At 40.8% G+C, this 19,339-nt stretch overlaps 1 non-coding gene across 1 annotated transcript; it reads right to left on the bottom strand.

Moving 5' to 3' along the window:
• Positions 1-17,603: 17,603 nt before the first annotated feature.
• On the bottom strand, positions 17,604-17,685 carry Trnal-aag (transfer RNA leucine (anticodon AAG)). Its single transcript has one exon. It is a non-coding gene; the product is annotated as a tRNA-Leu (tRNA).
• Between the last annotated feature and the right edge of the window lie 1,654 nt (positions 17,686-19,339).

Below are 19,339 nucleotides of genomic sequence, written 5' to 3'. Positions count from 1 at the left end.
TTATGAGAAGCCCACAGGTCATAGCATGCAGAGTCCCCTGTGCACAGGTAAAACTGCTGTACACATTTGTGTGATGAGCCTATCTGAATCCAAGAAGAGAGAGACTTGGATGTCTCACCTGGCACTTTGTAAGTCTCAGTATTTCTAATTGTTTAAACTGAAACTCTGGTTCTTTTATCAGCAGTAAAAAGGACACCTTGGAACTCAGTGTGGCAAATTGTTGTGTGACTTTAATTTAAAAAAAATTTTTTTTTTGAAAAATCATGTTTCTTCCAAAGTTGAAAGAGTCTTTGACACTATTTGATTTCTTACACATTTAAATGTGAGTCTTATTAAAGAGAATGTTAAAAGTAATTTAATTTAATTATATGTAAAAAGTAAGTACATTTTATGACTTTGAATTAACAGAAACTTCTGTATGAACTAAGTGTGTTATGTATTAAAATAAAAATTATTGAAATAAAGGTCTGTATTTCTTTATATAAAAAAGTTTTAAAATCATTCATGTAACAGAATGCTATGGAAAACAAATCTTTCTGATAATACTAAAGTTTTAAAAAGAAACATTTAAAATCTAATCCCCCCTATAGTTTCCTCCTATTCAACTTTTTTACAGTGGACATTTCCAAACACATTCACAAGCTGGGAGAATGATCAGTAAACTCAGGTTCACCAATTAAGTATTAGCCTTTGCTAATCTTATGTACCACAATTATTTTCATTGTGGAGTTTAAAAGCACTTGCTTGTTTAAAAGCACTTACCCCAGATGTTGAGTTGTTTCATATCTAATAAGGTTTTGAAAATCTGCAATTTATAAATGGAAAATGTAGAAAAAGGAAAGGAAATGTTTGCTTGCAAGACAAGTTTGAGTCAGAAAATGAGCGCTGGGGCGTAGCTCAGTGGTACAGGGCTTGTCTAGTGGGTGCAAGGAATGGTGGGGAGGGATAAAGAGAAGAGAGGCAGGCCAGCAACAGAATGTCCCAATTCTGTTTACTTAAGATCAGCTCTGGGGATGGGGCAGGGCTGAGTGCCTGCAGTGATAAAGCTGCTGATAAACTATTTTTCACCATACTGTTACTCCATGCAGAGCTTTGTTGTCCTTTGTTGTCTCATTTGCTCGAAGGTTTTACAAAAAGAGTTTTGCATTTCAGTGCTGAGGAGCTGCCATGTTTGTGATCAACAAAGCCCAGCAAGTAAAGGTTGCCTGGGAACAGCTGGAGTGGGGGAAGTTGGGTCCTTTGCCTTGGGGGAGGTCCTCGCCCTTGTTATCAGTTGTAAACAGATAAGGTCGGAGCCACCAATCCAATCTCCAGTGGATGCCCTGACTCATTAGATGCGTGGGAACTGGGACTCTCATGCCAAGAATGGGCACTGTCCCTTGTCATGTTTTCAGCACATCAAACATTCACAGAGGAAAATGCTCTGTAGCAAATTAGGTGTGAAGGAATTCTGTGAGAATGACTTTAAAGCTGAGGTTGTCCTCATCAGCTACTCACTGGGTTCCATGGGGGAGTGAAAATGTCTTCTCTCCATCCTCCTAGGTGCTTTGGCTTGGCTACTTTGTGTCTCCATAAATTTTTCTTTTCTAGGTATTTCATGTTATTTGTCCGTGTGTGTGTGTGTGTGTGTGTGTGTGTGTGTGTGTTGGGGGTGGGGTGGGGATTGAACTGGGGACCTCACGTTCTAGGAATGTGTTCTACCAAACCTATGCTTGTCCTTTGGCACCTCTCTTCTTTCACATAGTACGATACTTTTAGGTTGTAGCAGGTATTAGAACTTTATGTCTTTTCATAAGTGAAAAATATCTCATCATATGTATATACACCATTTTTGTTTATCTGTCATCTGTTCATGGATATTTGAGTTCTTTCTACCTTTGAGTAGAGCAGAGAGAGAAAATGGCCATCTACACACCAATAAGGGAAGACAAAATTTTGATCTTGGACTTCCAGCCTCCAGAACCATGAGAAAACAAATTTCTGTTTGTTAAACTACACAGTCTGTGTTATTTTAGCATGGGCATATGAGCTCATACCAAGGTTTTTGGTTTTTTCTATTCATTTTTTCTTTTTTTTTAAATTAATTTTTATTGTAGGTTGTTCAAAACATTACATAGTTCTTGATATATCATATTTCACACTTTGATTCAAGTGGGATATGAACTCCCATTTTTACCCCATATACAGATTGCAGAATCACTTCAGTTGCACAACCATTGATTTACATATTGCCATTCTGGAGTCTGTTGTATTCTGCTGCCTTTCCTATCCTCTACTATCCCCCCTCCCCCCTCCCCTCCCCTCTTCTCTCTCTACCCCCTCTACTGTAATTCATTTCTCCCCCTTATATTTTCCCTCCTTTCCCCTCACTTCCTCTTGTATGTAATTTTGTATACCCCTGAGGGTCTCCTTCCATTTACATGCAATTTCCCTTCTCTCTCCCTTTCCCTCCCACCTCTCATCCCTGTTTAATGTTAATCTTCTTCTCATGCTCTTCTTCCCTACTCTGTTCTTAGTTACTCTCCTTATATCAAAGAAGACATTTGGCATTTGTTTTTAAGGGATTGGCTAGCTTCACTTAGCATAATCTGCTCTAATGCCATCCATTTCCCTCCAAATTCTATGATTTTGTCATTTCTTAATGCAGAGTAATACTCCATTGTGTATAAATGCCACATTTTTTTTATCCATTCGTCTATTGAAGGGCATCTAGGTTGGTCCCACAGTCTTGCTATTGTGAATTGTGCTGCTATGAACATGGATGTAGCAGTGTCCCTATAGTGTGCTCTTTTTAGGTCTTTAGGGAATAGACCGAGTAGTGGAATAGCTGGATCAAATGGTGGTTCCATTCCGAGCTTTCCAAGAAATCTCCATACTGCTTTCCAAATTGGCCGCACCAATTTGCAGTCCCACCAGCAATGTACAAGAGTACCCTTTTCCCCACATCCTCGCCAGCACTTGTTGCTGTTTGACTTCCTAATGGCTGCCAATCTTACTGGAGTGAGATGGTATCTTAGGGTGGTTTTGATTTGCATTTCTCTGACTGCTAGAGATGGTGAGCATTTTTTCATATACTTGTTGATTGATTGTATGTCCTCCTCTGAGAAATTTCTGTTCAGGTCCTTGGCCCATTTGTTGGATTGGGTTATTCATTATCTCATTGTCTAATTTTTTTAGTTCTTTGTATATTCTGGATATTAGGGCTCTGTCTGAAGTGTGAGGAGTAAAGATTTGTTCCCAGGACGTAGGCTCCCTATTTACCTCTCTTATTGTTTCTTTTGCTGAGAAAAAACTTTTTAGTTTGAGTAAGTCCCATTTGTTGATTCTAGTTATTAACTGTTGTGCTATGGGTGTCCTATTGAGGAATTTGGAGCCCGACCCCACAGTATGTAGATCATAGCCAACTTTTTCTTCTACCAGACGCCATGTCTCTGATTTGATATCAAGTTCCTTGATCCACTTTGAGTTAACTTTTGTGCATGGCGAGAGAAAGGGATTCAGTTTCATTTTGTTGCATATGGATTTCCAGTTTTCCCAACACCATTTGTTGAAGATGCTATCCTTCTTCCATTTCATGCTTTTAGCCCCTTTATCAAATATAAGATAGTTGTAGTTTTGTGGATTGGTTTCTGTGTCCTCTATTCTGTACCATTGGTCCACCTGCCTGTTTTGGTACCAGTACCATGCTGTTTTTGTTACTATTGCTCTGTAGTATAGTTTGAAGTCTGGTATAGCTATACCGCCTGATTCACATTTCCTGCTTAGAATTGTTTTTGCTATTCTGGGTCTTTTATTTTTCCATATGAATTTCATGATTGCTTTCTCTATTTCTACAAGAAATGCCGTTGGGATTTTGATTGGCATTGCATTAAACCTATAGAGAACTTTTGGTAATATCGCCATTTTGATGATGTTACTTCTACCTATCCATGAACAGGGTATATTTTTCCATCTTCTAAGATCTTCTTCTATTTCTCTCTTTAGGGTTCTGTAGTTTTCATTGTATAAGTCTTTCACCTCTTTTGTTAGGTTGATTCCCAAGTATTTTATTTTCTTTGAGGATATTGTGAATGGGGTGGTTGTCCTCATTTCCATTTCAGAGGATTTGTTGCTGATATACAGGAATGCCTTTGATTTATGCGTGTTGATTTTATAGCCTGCCACTTTGCTGAATTCATTTATTAGCTCTAATAGTTTCTTTGTAGACCCTTTTGGGTCTGCTAGGTATAGAATCATGTCATCTGCAAATAGTGATAATTTGAGTTCTTCTTTTCCTATTTTTATGCCTTTAATTTCTTTCGTCTGTCTAATTGCTCTGGCCAGTGATTCGAGAACTATGTTGAACAGAAGTGGTGAGAGAGGGCATCCCTGTCTTGTTCCAGATTTTAGAGGGAATGCCTTCAGTTTTTCTCCATTCAGAATGATGCTAGCCTGAGGCTTAGCATAGATTGCTTTTACAATGTTGAGGTATGTTCCTGTTATCCCTAGTTTTTCTAGAGTTTTGAACATAAAGGGATGCTGTACTTTGTCGAATGCTTTTTCCGCATCTATCGAGATGACCATATGGTTCTTATTTTTAAGCCTGTTGATGTGGTGAATAACATTTATTGATTTCCGTATATTGAACCAACCTTGCATCCCAGGGATAAATCCTACCTGATCATGGTGCACAATTTTTTTGATATGTTTTTGTATCCGGTTCGCCAGAAGTTTATTGAGGATTTTTGCATCTAGGTTCATTAGAGATATTGGTCTGTAGTTTTCTTTCTTTGAAGTGTCTTTGTCTGGTTTAGGAATCAGGGTGATGTTGGCCTCATAGAATGAATTTGGAAGTTCTCCCTCTTTTTCTATTTCCTGAAATAGCTTGAAAAGTATTGGTGTTAATTCCTCTTTAAAGGTTTTGAAAAACTCTGCTGTATACCCATCCGGTCCTGGGCTTTTCTTAGTTGGTAGTCTTTTGATGGTATCTTCTATTTCCTCAATTGATATTGGTCTGTTTAGGTTGTCAATATCCTCCTGACTCAATCTGGGCAAATCATATGACTTAAGAAATTTATCGATGCCTTCACTATCTTCTATTTTATTGGAGTATAAGGATTCAAAATAATTTCTGATAATCTTCTGTATTTCTGAAGTGTCTGTTGTGATATTGCCTTTTTCATCCCGTATGCTGGTAATTTGAGTTCTCTCTCTTCTTCTCTTTGTTAGCGTGGCTAAGGGTCTGTCGATTTTATTTATTTTTTCAAAGAACCAACTTTTAGTTTTGTCAATTTTTTCAATTGTTTCTTTCGTTTCAATTTCATTAATTTCAGCTCTGATTTTAATTATTTCTTGTCTTCTACTTCTTTTGCTGTTGTTTTGCTCTTCTTTTTCTAGGATTTTGAGTTGAAGTATTAGATCATTTATTTGTTGTTTTTTTCTTTTTTTAAGGAATGAACTCCAAGCAATAAATTTTCCTCTTAGAACTGCTTTCAATGTGTCCCATAGATTCCGATATGTTGTGTCTGTGTTTTCATTTATCTCTAAGAATTTTTTAATTTCCTCCTTGATGTCTTCTATAACCCATTGATCATTCAGTAACCTATTGTTCATTCTCCAAGTGATGCATGATTTTTCCTTACTTCTTTTATCGTTGATTTTCAATTTCATTCCATTATGATCAGATAATATGCATGGTATTATCTCTACTCCTTTATATTGTCTAAGAGTTGCCCTGTGACATAATATATGATCTATTTTTGAGAAGGATCCATGTGCTGCTGAGAAAAAAGTGTAACTGCTTGATGTTGGGTGGTATATTCTATATATGTCAATTAAGTCTAGGTTATTAATTGTGTTATTGAGCTCTATAGTTTCCTTATTCAACTTTTGTTTGGAAGATCTGTCCAGTGGTGAGAGAGGTGTGTTGAAGTCTCCCATGATTATTGTATGGTGGTCTATTAGACTCTTGAACTTGAGAAGAGTTTGTTTGATGAACATAGCTGCACCATTGTTTGGGGCATATATATTTATGATTGTTATGTCTTGTTGGTGTATGGTTCCCTTGAGAAGTATGTAGTGTCCCTCTTCATCCCTTTTGATTAACTTTGGCTTGAAATCTATTTTATTTGAAATGAGTATGGACACTCCTGCTTGTTTCCGAAGTCCATATGAGTGATATGATTTTTCCCAACCTTTCACCTTCAGTCTATGTATGTCTTTTCCTATCAAATGCGTCTCCTGAAGGCAGCATATTGTTGGGTCTTGTTTAGTGATCCATTCTGCTAGCCTGTGTCTCTTAATTGGTGAGTTTAAGCCATTAACATTTAGAGTTATTATTGAGATATGGGTTGTTCTTCCAGCCATATTTGTTTATTTATGTTACTAAACATGGTTTGTTTTCCTCTTTGATTATTCCCCCCCCACCTTTACTGTACTACCTCCCGCTGTTGGTTTTCATTGATATTTTCCATTTCCTCTTCCTGTAATATTTTGCCAAGGATGTTTTGAAGAGATGGTTTTCTAGCTGCAAATTCTTTTAACTTTTGTTTATCATGGAAGGTTTTAATTTCATCTTCCATCCTGAAGCTTAATTTCGCGGGATACACAATTCTTGGTTGGAACCCCTTTTCTTTCAGTGTTTGAAATATGTTATTCCAGGATCTTCTAGCTTTCAGAGTCTGTGTTGAAAGATCAGCTGTTATCCTGATTGGTTTACCCCTAAATGTAATCTGCTTCCTTTCTCTTGTAGCTTTTAAAATTCTCTCCTTATTCTGTATGTTGGGCATCTTCATTATAATGTGTCTAGGTGTGGATCTCTTATGATTTTGCACATTCGGCGTCCTGTAGGCTTCTAGGATTTGGGATTCTGTCTCATTCTTCAAGTCTGGGAAGTTTTCTCGTATTATTTCGTTGAATAGATTGCTCATTCCTTTGGTTTGGACCTCAATACCTTCCTGTATCCCCATGACCCTTAAGTTGGGTCTCTTTATGTTATCCCATATTTCTTGAATGTTCTGCTCATGGTTTCTTAACAGCTTTGCTGAGCTGTCTATGTTCTTCTCCAGTTGAAATACTTTGTCTTCATTGTCTGATGTTCTATCTTCTAAGTGTTCTACTCTGCTGGTAGTATTCTCAATTGAGTTTTTAAGTTGGTTTATTGTTTCCTGCATTTCCAGGATTTCTGTTTGTTTGTTTTTTATAACCTCTATCTCCCTGTATAATTGATCTTTTGCTTCTTGGATTTGTTTATGTAATTTATTGTCGAAGTGGTCGAAGTGGTCTTTCATTGTCTGATTTTGCTGTCTAATGTCTTCCTTGAGACTCCAGATCATCTGAAGCATGTATATCCTGAATTCTTTATCTGACATTCCATCTGCTGCAGATATTACCTCTTCTAAAGTTGAGTTGACCTGCATTGCTTGTGGTCCTTTCTTTCCTTGTCTTTTCATACTGATCGCGTTTCTTTCTGCTTGGTGAAACTGTTGTGTTATTGATTTTTCCCCCTATATATTTATATTGCTCTTGTATAGCTGCAAAGTCTCCCTCGCAGGCTTTGGCGGTGGCTCTGCCCCTCCTCCAATTGAGGCAATGTGCCTTCCATGCCAGGAGGCCGCTGTACCTGTACTTTCGATGGGCCTGTTCTTTCGGTGGTCACAGGTCCGCCTACCTTGCAGGCGTGAGCAGCGGCTTTGCCCCTCCGCTGGCCACTAGGCCTGTTCTGTCTGTCGGTTGCAGATCTGTCTACCTAAAAGGCGCTGGTGGCGGCTCTGCCCCTCCCCCGACCGGAGCGATGTATCTGGCAGGCCACTGGGCCTATTTTGTCGGTGGTCATGGTTCCGCCTACCTTGCACACGCGTGGAGCAGCTGTTTCATTAGTGCCTGGGCACACTCTCCTTGTTTGCCTCCCTCAGGCCCTAAGTTTGTAGAGCTTGGGGCTGAGAACTCCCAGCAAATTTGCTTACCTTCTGGTAGCCACGCCCCCGTATCTGGTGCAAGAGACCTCAGTTGTCAGCACTGGTGGGAGCTGTAGCTGGGAGACCCGCGCCGCGCGGCTCCCGCTGGCTCCTGCGTCAGCGCCGCCTCAGCTCCCGCCGGTTCCCGTGCCGCTGCCGCGGTTCCCGCCAGCTCCGGCCGGCTCCCTCGCCGCTCCTGCTAATTTAGAATCCGCTGGGAAGGAATCTCTTTGGCCGATCTTTGGTGACTTCCCCTCTCTGCTATGGCGGGCCCCTGGCTCCTTGCAGGAGTGACCGAAGGGAGAGGTGGAACTGGCTTGTCTCTGGTCTGACACAGTCTCTGGTTTTAGATCCCAGTTCGCTAATTCATAGAGGCTTGGTTAGATTTCCTTCCCATCCTCTCAAGGGGGGGAGCCCTTTCCCGAGTGGGCAGGGCCGTTAGCAGAGCCGGAAGGGCACGTGCCTTCTGTCGGGCCAGGCGGGGACCCTTCTGGCTGCGCTGGGCCGCCGGGGGCGCCCACAGAGCCAGGCAGATGGTGCCCGCGTGGCTAAGAGCCGGGCGGGGTGACCCTTCGCAGAGCGGGCGGGCCGCCAGGAGTGCCGGGATGGTGGGAGCTGTCTGCCGGCCGGGCAGGGACCCTTCTCGACGAGCAGGGCCGCTGGGGGCGCTTGTAAAGCCGGGTGGCTGCAGCCGCGTGGCTAAGACCCAGGCGGGCGGGGTGGCTGTTTGCAGGGCAAGAGCGGAATGGCGAGAGCTGTCTGCCGGCCGGGCGGGGACCCTTCTCGACGAGCAGGGCCGCCGGGGGCGCTTGTAAAGCCGGGTGGCTGCAGCCGCGTGGCTAAGACCCAGGCGGGCGGGGTGGCTGTTTGCAGGGCAAGAGCGGGACCGCCAGGGTAGCCGGGATGGCGGAAACTGTCTGTTGGCCGGGCAGGGACCCTTCTCACTGAGCAGGGCCGCCGGGGGCGCTTGTAAAGCCGGGCGGCTGCAGCCTCGTGGCTAAGAACCAGGCGGGCGGGGTGGCTCTTTGCAGAACAAGAGTGGAATGGCGGGAGCTGTCTGCCGGCCGGGCGGGGACCCTTCTCGCCGAGCAGGGCCGCCGGGGGTGCTTGTAAAGCCGGGTGACTGCAGCCGCGTGGCTAAGAACCAGCCGGGTGGGGTGGCTGTTCGCCGAGCGAGAGCAGGGCCGCCAGGGTAGCCGGGATGGCGGGAGCTGTCTGCTGGCCGGGCGGGGACCCTTCTGCCGCGCTGCTCTGGGCCGCCTGCCGCTTGCAGAAGCGGCGGGTGGCCGCGGGATTGGACTCTGAGCCCGCGCTGCCGGTCAAGTTTCACTTGTCTGGGGCAAACTGTCACGTCTAATAAACTTACTAATTCTCGGCAGGTCTCCTTTCAACGGAATTTTGCTAGAAGATCCTCAGTAGGTAGAATGTAGCTGTTTTAATTGGTGTTTCTGATCCCGTTAATGTGGAGATATTGAAAGTGCAGCTTCCTCGCCGGCCGCCATGTTGGATCCTCTCATTTTTTCTTTTTTTGATGCTGTGGACTGAATTCAAGGTCTGGCTAGTCTAAGCACATACTTTACTACTGAATTATACCTCTAGCCATATTTTTTTACATTGTTGTTACATATTATGTGTATACATATACACACATAATATATATATACACATATTATATGTATTAAGTCATTTTGGTGTGACCAAAATACTTGTGGAGAACAGCTTAGAGTGTTGCTGAAAGCTTGGTCCTTTCTTCTGATGCCAATATAATGATGAGGACATGGTTTTGAGGAAAAGGAAAAAGAAGTTTTATTGCTTTGCTAGCAAAGGAGAAACACAAGGGACTCCTGTCCCAGAGGCTATGATTTTGCCCATCAGCAGGAAGAGGGGGCTTTTAAAGAGATGATTCAAAGACTACATTCCACCTGCTTTCTGGAGTTGTAATTCACTTGTTAATTTGGAAGACAGTCATTTCTGAGATCCTCCAGTACCATCCCCAAAGTCTGGATTATTTCATTCCTATGGTGGGTATGTACTTAGGGACAGATAACTCTACCTAGGATGGGGAAGAAAGGTAATCCTGTTTCCCCTAAGATTAGGGAGGGGAGAGATTTGAGAGGAGCAGGGAGAGAGGAAGAGAAAGAAACATGTCCATTTAAAAAAAATTAGTGGCAGGGACAGAGCTGCAAGGGTAATATTCAAAGCATAAAGTGGACCACTGTTACAAGAGGAGGAAAAGTTAATTTTGGTTCATGGTTTTGAAGGTATCAGTCCATGATCAGCTGGCTCCATTGCTATAGTCAAGAACATCATGGTGGAATGGTGTGGAAGAGGAAAGCTGCTTAGCTCATGGAAACTGGGAAGGAGAGGGAGAGAGAAAGAGAGAATATGAATATCGAGGGACAACATATGGTCCTCAAGGGGATGCCTCCAGCAACCCACTTCCTCTATCCATTCCCACCTGCCTACAGTTACTACACAATAGTCCGTTCAAATTATTAATCCATCAAATGGATTAATCTACTGATAAGGTTACAGCTCTCATGACCCAATCATTTCCTAAAAGCCCCACCTCTCTACTTGTTACATTGGGAACTATGCTTTCAACACATGAGTTTTGGGGGGACATTTCATAATCCAAATCATTATTCAATTATTCACATTTCATATCTAAAGCCTTTTGCAATTTAGTAACTTCTGCCAATTTGAGGCTAGTCTCAGCAACTTACTTCCTCCTACTTATTTATTGCTTTTTTCAATTGGTGCAACATAGGTAGACATAAAAGTGAAATTCACTGGGTATATTCATATATACATGTATATAACATCATTTGTCAATTACACTCCACAGTTTCTACCTTCTCTCATTCTTCCTCCATCTCTTTCCTCTGCTCCTCTGGTCTTCCCTCTATTTTCAGAGGATTCCTACTGGAAGGTAGTTAGGTCATTGGGATGTATCATGGGGATATTGGAACCCTGGTCCCTTTCTGCTTCCCTCTTTTGCTTTCTTGCCTCTATGAGATGAGCATCATTTTTCATGTGCTCCCACCATGATGTACCCCACCACTAACAGACCCAAAAGTAATGAACCAACCAATTATAGACTGAATCCTCCAAAACCATAGTAACCCTTTCCTCCTTCTAAGTGGATTGTCCTGGGTATTTTGTCACAGTAATGAAAAGCTAAATAACACACAGGGTAAATAAGGTATTTAATTAAAAATGGGTCAAGGAAATTCATATTTATACAACTGATAGGAAACCAGGAACGATTCAGGAGTGAAGTGGAAGGTGCTGAGAGGTGTTCTTAAGTGGGTCTAGTCCACCAGCACAGGAGTGTGGACTGTCCCCCTTTTTCCACAGAAAAGCCCTCTTCATCGTGGCCTATTTTAGGACTATCAGCAAAAGAGTCTCTGCAAAAGAGTTCAATGTAGATAAACTTCCTATTTTCATGTTGCCCTATTTTACTTGGCCACTGGCCGAGAAGATACCAGTACTCCAGGTGCTGGACACTCTCTTACTAGTTTTTCACAAACATGTATCCAGTATGGTACTTTGTAGAAATGTGCAAACAAGGCCTCTGGCCTTGAGCTGGGCTTCACAGAGATGTCTACATTTTTAAGATAAGTTACAAATGGGCTCCATGGTAACAGCTGGCAGGGGGAGGAAAGAAAGGGGAGAAGAAGCTCTCCCCTTCTCAGGTGTTGTCTTTGAAGAGTTAACTTGCCCAGAACAATGAAAGAAAAAGCTGCTTTTATGTGAACTTTTGCAGACTGTGAACTTCTGAACCCCTCCCCTTACATGCTGGGCATAAAATTCTGAAACTCCCTGAACTCGGGGTTCAGGGGATTAATTGATTACAGCAAAAGCTGTGCCCTCTGAACCTGGCTGCAGCCAAATAAAACTGTTTCCTGCTATCTTCGGTGCCTTGCCTCGTTTGTCCCTACAACAGGAATAGTAGGGCTGGCTCTGTAAACTAAGAAACCATAAATGAGGCCAAAATAAAAGCAAAGAAAGTTTATTCAGATGCAGAATAGAACTGAAAATTGGCAAACACTGGCTCAGTTTTGAAACTGGGTGAGGGCCCCATAAATAACCAAAAGAGCAATCTTTAAGGAAGATAAGTAGGATTGTGGTTAAGTACAGTAGTTGGGAAGTGCTGTCAACCAGGGTGGTTATGAATTTTGTAAATTCATTGGAATGACCAAGTTATTTGACCAATATTTTTAGGTATTAAAAATTTCTTACCTCTGGCAGTCAGTTCCTGCCATGATGTTTGTATGGCAACTTAATCATGTCAGAAAAATCTCTAAGGTTTAGATAAGGATTTCTGCTCTCTTTTTGACCATCCTGCTGCCATTTTACTTTTTAGTGTTATGAACATATTGTAATGAGGGGCACCCTACAGATTTATTGAATTGAGTAAGTCAAGGCAAATACAAAGTCAGAAGCTGAGCATAGAGATTGGTCAGGAAGTGCTGGAGACTTCAGCAGAGAGAAGTGAAACCATTAAAGAGTTGTCCTTAGGACAGGGAAAAGAACATCACGTGACTGCTAGCAGCATTAAGACCATGGTCCACCACACTAGTGAGAAGCCCCTGTACCCTCTTTGCAAAGTTGAAGCAGAGCTCTTTTCTTTACTTTCTTTTTCTTTTCTTTTCTCCTTCCTGCTTTCCTTCCTTCCTTCCTTTTGTGATTGGGATGGAACTCAGGAGTGCTCTATCACTGAACCGCATCTCCAGCACTTTTAAAATTTTGAGATAGGGTTTCACTAAGTTACCCAGGATGGCTTTGAGCATGTGGCCCTCCTGCATATCAGACTCCTTCACTGTAGTTTTAAGTTTGAAAAGAGTCTGAATGTATTCATCATCAGAGTTCAGTCATAGAAACCAGAGAGGAATCCAGGAAATCAGGACGCTTAGCAGGAAGGTAATAAACTTTGACTTGGAGAATGGGTGGATTTTTGTTAAAACTGGGGTTTTCAAAAAAACAGGTACAGAAATGGGCCTAGGAGAAGGTTCTGGACGTCAAGAAGAGAATTTGTTAGTCCGTTCAGAGGTAAAGACACACTAAGAGCCTGCTGAGCACCAAACTCAGACTCTCACACGTCCAGTTGTTTTAGATAAAAGCCCAAAGAAGCTTGCGTTCAGCCACTTGAGATGGGCTTACTTGTATTCCCCATGTAACTGTACCCAGATCTGTTAGCCATAGATAAGATAAACCTAGGGTCTTCAGAAGACCAAAAATCATTGCTGCCTTTCAGAAATCTCTGACCCAGTGCTGCCCCACTGTGCTTATGAACTGAGGTCACCTGGACTCTCCCCAGGATTCCATCTACCTCTTTCCCTGGCAAGGGGTGTCCTGCACCATGATCTCTGAAAGGTTTCATGCTATGAAGAACTTTTTTTTTTCTTTTTTAAAATTTATAGCATTGTAATTATATGTAATATTTGGGTTCATTTTGACAATATAATACATGCAAGGAATTTGATTTCAATCCAATTCCCCCATCTTTTCCTTCCCCTTTCTTCCTCTTGTATTCTATTGATCTTCCTTTCTCTCCTTTATTTATTTTTGACAGGTATTTTCTACATAGAGGTGACATGCCCTTTGGCACATTTTTGGATGTACGTGACATGATTTTATTAAGTTTATTACATATTTCTTCCCCTTCCCTGCTTTCCTCCCCTCTTCTTATTCTCCTTCTACGCCACTGATCTTCCCTCTCTCTTCTCCCACCGCCTTCTTTCCCTTGTTTTGGTCTAGTGTCCACATACAAAAGAAAACATTCAACTCTTGATTTTCTAAGTCTGGCTCATTTCACTTAACATGATGTTATGGTTTAGATATTAAGTGTTCCCCCAAAGCTCGCGCGTGTGATAATGCAAGAACACTCAGAGGTGGAATGACTGGGTTATGACAGCCTTGACCCAATCAGTGAATTAATCCCTTGATGGTGGTTAATTGAAACTGAAGTTGGGGAGGTTGTGGCTGGAGGAGGTGAGTCATTGGGGGCCTGCCTTTGGGGTTTATTTTTATCTGGTAAGTGGAGTCTCCTCTCTCTCTCTCTCTCTCTCTCTCTCTCTCTCTCTCTCTCTCTCTGCCTTCTGATCATCATGTGAGCCTCCTCCCTCCACCACACTCTTCCACCATGATGTTCAGTCTCATCTGGAGCCCCGAAGAATGGAGCCTGCTGTCTATCCACTGAGACCTCTGAAACTGTGAGCTCCCAAATTAAACTTTCCTCCTCTAAAATTGTTCTTGTTGGGTGTTCAGTCACAGCAGTAAAAAAGCTGACTAAAGCATGATTTTCTCCATTTCCTTTCATTTACCTGCAAATGCCATAATTTCATTTTTCTTTAGGACTGAGTAAAACTCCATTGTGTATATAATCCCCAACTACTTGATCCATTCATCTATTGATGAACATCTGGGTCGATTCCATAATTTGACCATTGTGAATTGTGTTGCTATAAACATTAAAGTGACTGTATTGCTATAGTATGCTGATTTTAGTTCTTTGGAATAAATACCAAGGAGTGAACTAGCTGGGTCATATGGTGGTTCCATTCCCAGTTTTTTTAGGAATCTCCACACTGCTTTCCAGGGTAGCTGTATTAATTTATAGTCCCATCAGCAATATATGGGTGTACCTTTTCCCCACATCCTCACCAACATTTATTATTATTCATGCTCTTGATAATTGCCATTCTGACTAGTGTGAAATAAAATCTTAGGGTAGTTTTGATTTCAATTCTCTAATTGCTAGAGATGTTGAAAATTTTTTTCATGTATTTGTTGGGCATGTGCATTTCTTCTTTAGAAATATTTTTGTTTAATTCCTTTGCCCATTTATTGATTGGGTTATTTGTTTTGTATTGAGTTTTTTGAGTTCTTTATATGTTGTGAAGGAGTAGTTGGCAAAGATTTTCTCCCATCCCACAGGCTTTCTCTTTTCTCTGTTGTTTCCTTTGGTGTGCAGAAGTTTTTTGATTTGATGACATCTCATTTATTGATTCTTAGTTTTATTTCTTGAGCTTTAAGAGTCTTGTTGAGGAAGTTGGTATCCGCCTCTATATGATGAGTGTTTTCTTTGAGCAGTTGGAAGGTTTCTGGTCTAATTCCTAGGTCTTTGATCTGTTTGATTTGGCTTTTGTGCAGGGTGAAAGGGTCTAATTTCTTTTTCTACATGTACATATCCAGTTTTCCAAGCACCATTTGTTTAAAAGGTTTTCTTTTCTCCAACATACATTTTTGGCATCTTTGTCAAGAATCAGTTGGCTGAAAATATTCGGGTTTGTCTCTGTATCTTCTTTTCTCTTCCATGGTCTCCATGTCTATTTTTGCTACTGAAGCTCTGTAGTGTTGAAACTGGAGTTTTGAGATAAGACTAGATTCCTGGCTTCCTCAGTTTCCTTCTGGGTTCTTGTCTTGCAAATTTTGAAGAATCAAATCCATGGACAATCACAGAAGTAAAGAATAAACAGGGCAGGTTTATTTAAGGGAGAAGAGAGAACTCCCACCATGCATGAGGGGTCCTGATAGTAGGAAAAAAAACAAAAACATTTTGGTGTTGCCAGCCTAGAAACTTACCTATGGTTCTGGGCAGAGTGTGGAGCAACAGGTATGTAAAATAGTATTGTCTTCCTTTCCATCTGGGTCACCCCCACCTTCCTTTCTAAAACTTCCATCCGGGTCACCCCCACCTTCCATTTTTTACCTTTGGGATAAAGGAGTTGGCTGGAGGAATTTCCACAGGTAAGCCTCAAGGTTTTTTACATTTGAAAGAGGACTTGATGGTTCTCTTTAGCATCTGCTGATTAGCTTCCAAGTATTATTTGAGATCAGGTATAGTGATGCCTCCAGCATCACTTTTCTTGTTCAGAGTTGTTTTAGCTATTCTAAGTCTCTCATTCTTCCAAATGAATTTAAGGACTGATTTTTCTAGTTCTGTGAATTAATGTCATTGACATTGTGATAGGTATTGCATTGAATGTGTACATTGCTTTTAGTAGTATGATCATTTTGACAATATTAATTCTGTCCATTCAGGAACATGGGAAGTCTTTTCACCTTTGAAGACGTCTCTAATTTCTTTCTTCAGTGTTCTGTAGTTCTGATTGTTGAGTTCTTTCACGTCCTTTGTTAGATTAATTCCCAGGTCTTCCTTCCTTCCTTCCTTCCTTTCTTTCTTTCTTCTTTTCTTTTAAGGTTATTGTGAAGGTTTTTCTTATTTGTTTCTCAACTGAATTGGAGTGCAGAAAAGCTATTGATTCATGAATGTTGAATTTGTGTCCTATTACTTTGCTAAATTCATTTATCAGCTCTAGAAATCTTCTAGTGGATTTTTTTTTTTGATCTTCTAGATTTAGGATCATGTTAGCAAATAGAAATAGTTTGAGTATTTCTTTTTCCAGTTTATATCCCTTCAATTTCCTTTTGTTGCCTGATTGATCTGGATAGAGTTTCAAGAACTATATTGAACATAAGTGGTGAAAATGAACATCCTTGTCTTGTTCCTGATTTTAGAGGAAAATCTTTCAGTTTTTCTCTGTTCTGTATGATGATTGTTTTGGATTTGTCATATATAGCCTTTACAATGTTGAGGTAAATTCCTTATGAAGGACTTTTCTTTCCTGGCAATCCTGTCAAAACACCACCCAAGTAGCTCTTGTGTGCTGCTGCCACCTTGTGGTCAACTTTGTATCTGTTCAGTGCTTAAATCCTTTAGTACATAAAACTCCATGAACAGTCCTTGTGAAAACCAATTCACGGCAGTGCAAGGGTTTATTATGAGATCTGTTCTGTTCTATTCTATTTATATGCCTATGCTAGTTATTAACACATTGTTTTGATTACTGTAGCTTTGTAGTAAGTTTTGAAATTGGGAAATATTACTCCTCCATCTTTATTTACCTTTTTCAAGATTGGTATGGCTATTCAGAGTCTCTTGATATTCCAGATAAACTTTAGAATGCTATTGTATATTTCTGGAAAAAAAGTGAGGTTTTATAGGCAATTTAGATTTATATTTGAAGGTGAGGATCAAAGTGTCTGGTTATCAGTTTGACTTTCTACATGTATTTGTAAACATCTATAGATATATGAAATGTCCATACAAATATCAGGATGCAATTTTTTATGCTGCCAAAAATAAATAAAGAAAAATAATACAGTATTTAACAGGTATTGAATTGAATCTGTGGATTGCTTTGAATGATATCTTAGTCCATTTTGTGCCCTATAACAGAATACTAAAGAGTCAATGGTTTGTAATGAACAGACATCTATTAATTTATGGTTCTGGAGGCTGGAAAGTCCAAGATGTAGAGGCAGCATCTGGAGAGAGCCCAATTTCTTCATCATTCCATGGCAGAAAGTAGAAGGGTAAGAACAAGCATGTGTGCATGCATGTGTGCTAGATGGGAGAGGGAGAAGAAAAAGAGGTTGTTACCCTTTTATATTGGACACATACCCAGATTAATGACATTAATCCATTCATGAGGCTGGTCCTCTTGGCTAATCACTTCTTTTTTTTTTTTTTTTTTTAAGAGAGAGGGAGAGAGAGAGAATTATTAATATTTATTTCTTTGTTTGTATGTGGTGCTGGGGATCGAACCCGGGCCGCACGCGCGCTACCGCTTGAGCCACACCCCCAGCCCAAAAACCTTATGGCAGCGGTGGGATTCGAACCCACGCCCCCGAAGAGACTGGAGCCTTAATCCAGCGCCTTAGACCGCTCGGCCACGCTACCAGCTGGCCGGGTAATCACTTCTTAACGGCCTCACCTTTCAATACTGTTACAATGACAATACAATTTCAACATGTTTTGGGAAGGGGACATTCAAAACATAGTAAGTGGTATTATCACTTCAACAATAAGTTATTTTATTTTATTTTAGTAGTGCTGGGAAATGAACCCAGGCCTTCAAACATGCTAAGCAAGCTCTGTACCACTGAGATATATGCCCATCCTATAACTGATTTTTGTGCATTGATTTTATATTCTGCAACTTTGCAGAACTCATTTATTACCTCTAAAAGCAGTTTTTGGATTGTAAGCTTTTTTCCATTTTATTTTTATTTTTTGGTGGGATTGGTGTTGAAATCCTGGGCCCTGCGCTTGCGGGGCCATCACTCTACTGCTGAGCTACAGCCCCAGCTCAACAATTTTTATGTTTTCTATCCCCAAGACTATGTAATCTTCAAACAGATAATTTTATTTCCACTTCCTTTGTGTTGCCAATTTTCTCTAACTGCAACTTCCAGCACTGTGTTGAACAGAAGTGGCCAAAGCAGGTGGTTAAAATTTCATGAATTTTATTATCAAAAGACATTGAGGGCTGGGGATGTGGCTCAAGCGGTAGCGCGCTCGCCTGGCATGCGTGCGTCCCGTTGGATCCTCAGCACCACATACAAACAAAGATGTTGTGTCCGCCGAAAACTAAAAAATAAATATTAAAAAATTCTCTCTCTCTCTCTCTAAAGATGCTGAGTTGTGTTAAATGTTTATATTGTGTCAATTGAGAGGATCATGTAGTGCTTTTCCTTCATTCTATTTATGTGATGAATTACATCAATTGATTTTCATGTTGAGCCACCCATGTATTTGTAGAATAAATCCTACTTATTCATGAGTTTAAGCCTTTTAATATTCTCCTGAACTCAGTTTGCTAATGCTTTGTTGAAGAATTTTGCCTCTATATTCACAAGAGATATTGGCTTAATGTGTTTTTGACTGGCTTCAGTATTAGCTTAATGATGGCCTCTTGGAATAGTTAGGAAGTGTTCCCTCCCCTTTGATTATTTGAAAGAGTTTCAGAAATATTAGAATCAATTATTCTTTAAATGTATGGAAGAATTCACGGGGAAAGTCATCTGGTGCTGGAATTCTCTTTGTTGGAAGGTGTTTGATTACTGAATCAATCTCTGTGTTATAGGCTATTCAGATTTTCTATTCCTCCTAAAGTCAGTTTTGGTAGTTCATGTTTTTTTGTTTTTTTTTTTTTTTTAAGAGAGAGTGAGAGAGGGGAGAGAGAGAGAGAGAGAGAGAGAGAGAGAGAGAGAGAGAGAGAGAGAGAGAGAGAATTTTTAATATTTATTTTATGGTTTTCAGCAGACACAACATCTTTGTATGTGGTGCTGAGGATCGAACCTGGGCGGCACACATGCCAGGTGAGCGCGCTACCGCTTGAGCCACATCCCCAGTCCCAAAGTTCATGTGTTTTTAAAAATGTGTCCATTCCATCTAGATTATCTAGTTAATGAACAATTGTTCAGAGCACAATACCTTAAAATCTGTTTTATTTCTATAAGGCTGGTAGTAACTTTCCTTCCCTACCTTTTTCTTTTAGTGCTTTTACGTGTTAAGCACATACCTAAGCACATACTTAGGTATTTGTATCTTC

This window comes from Callospermophilus lateralis, chromosome 9, assembly GCF_048772815.1.
Source record: "Callospermophilus lateralis isolate mCalLat2 chromosome 9, mCalLat2.hap1, whole genome shotgun sequence".
Classification (NCBI taxonomy): Eukaryota; Metazoa; Chordata; class Mammalia; order Rodentia; family Sciuridae; genus Callospermophilus; species Callospermophilus lateralis.
The sequence above is the reverse complement of the archived record's forward strand: the minus strand, read 5'-3'. Positions and strand labels throughout refer to the sequence as shown.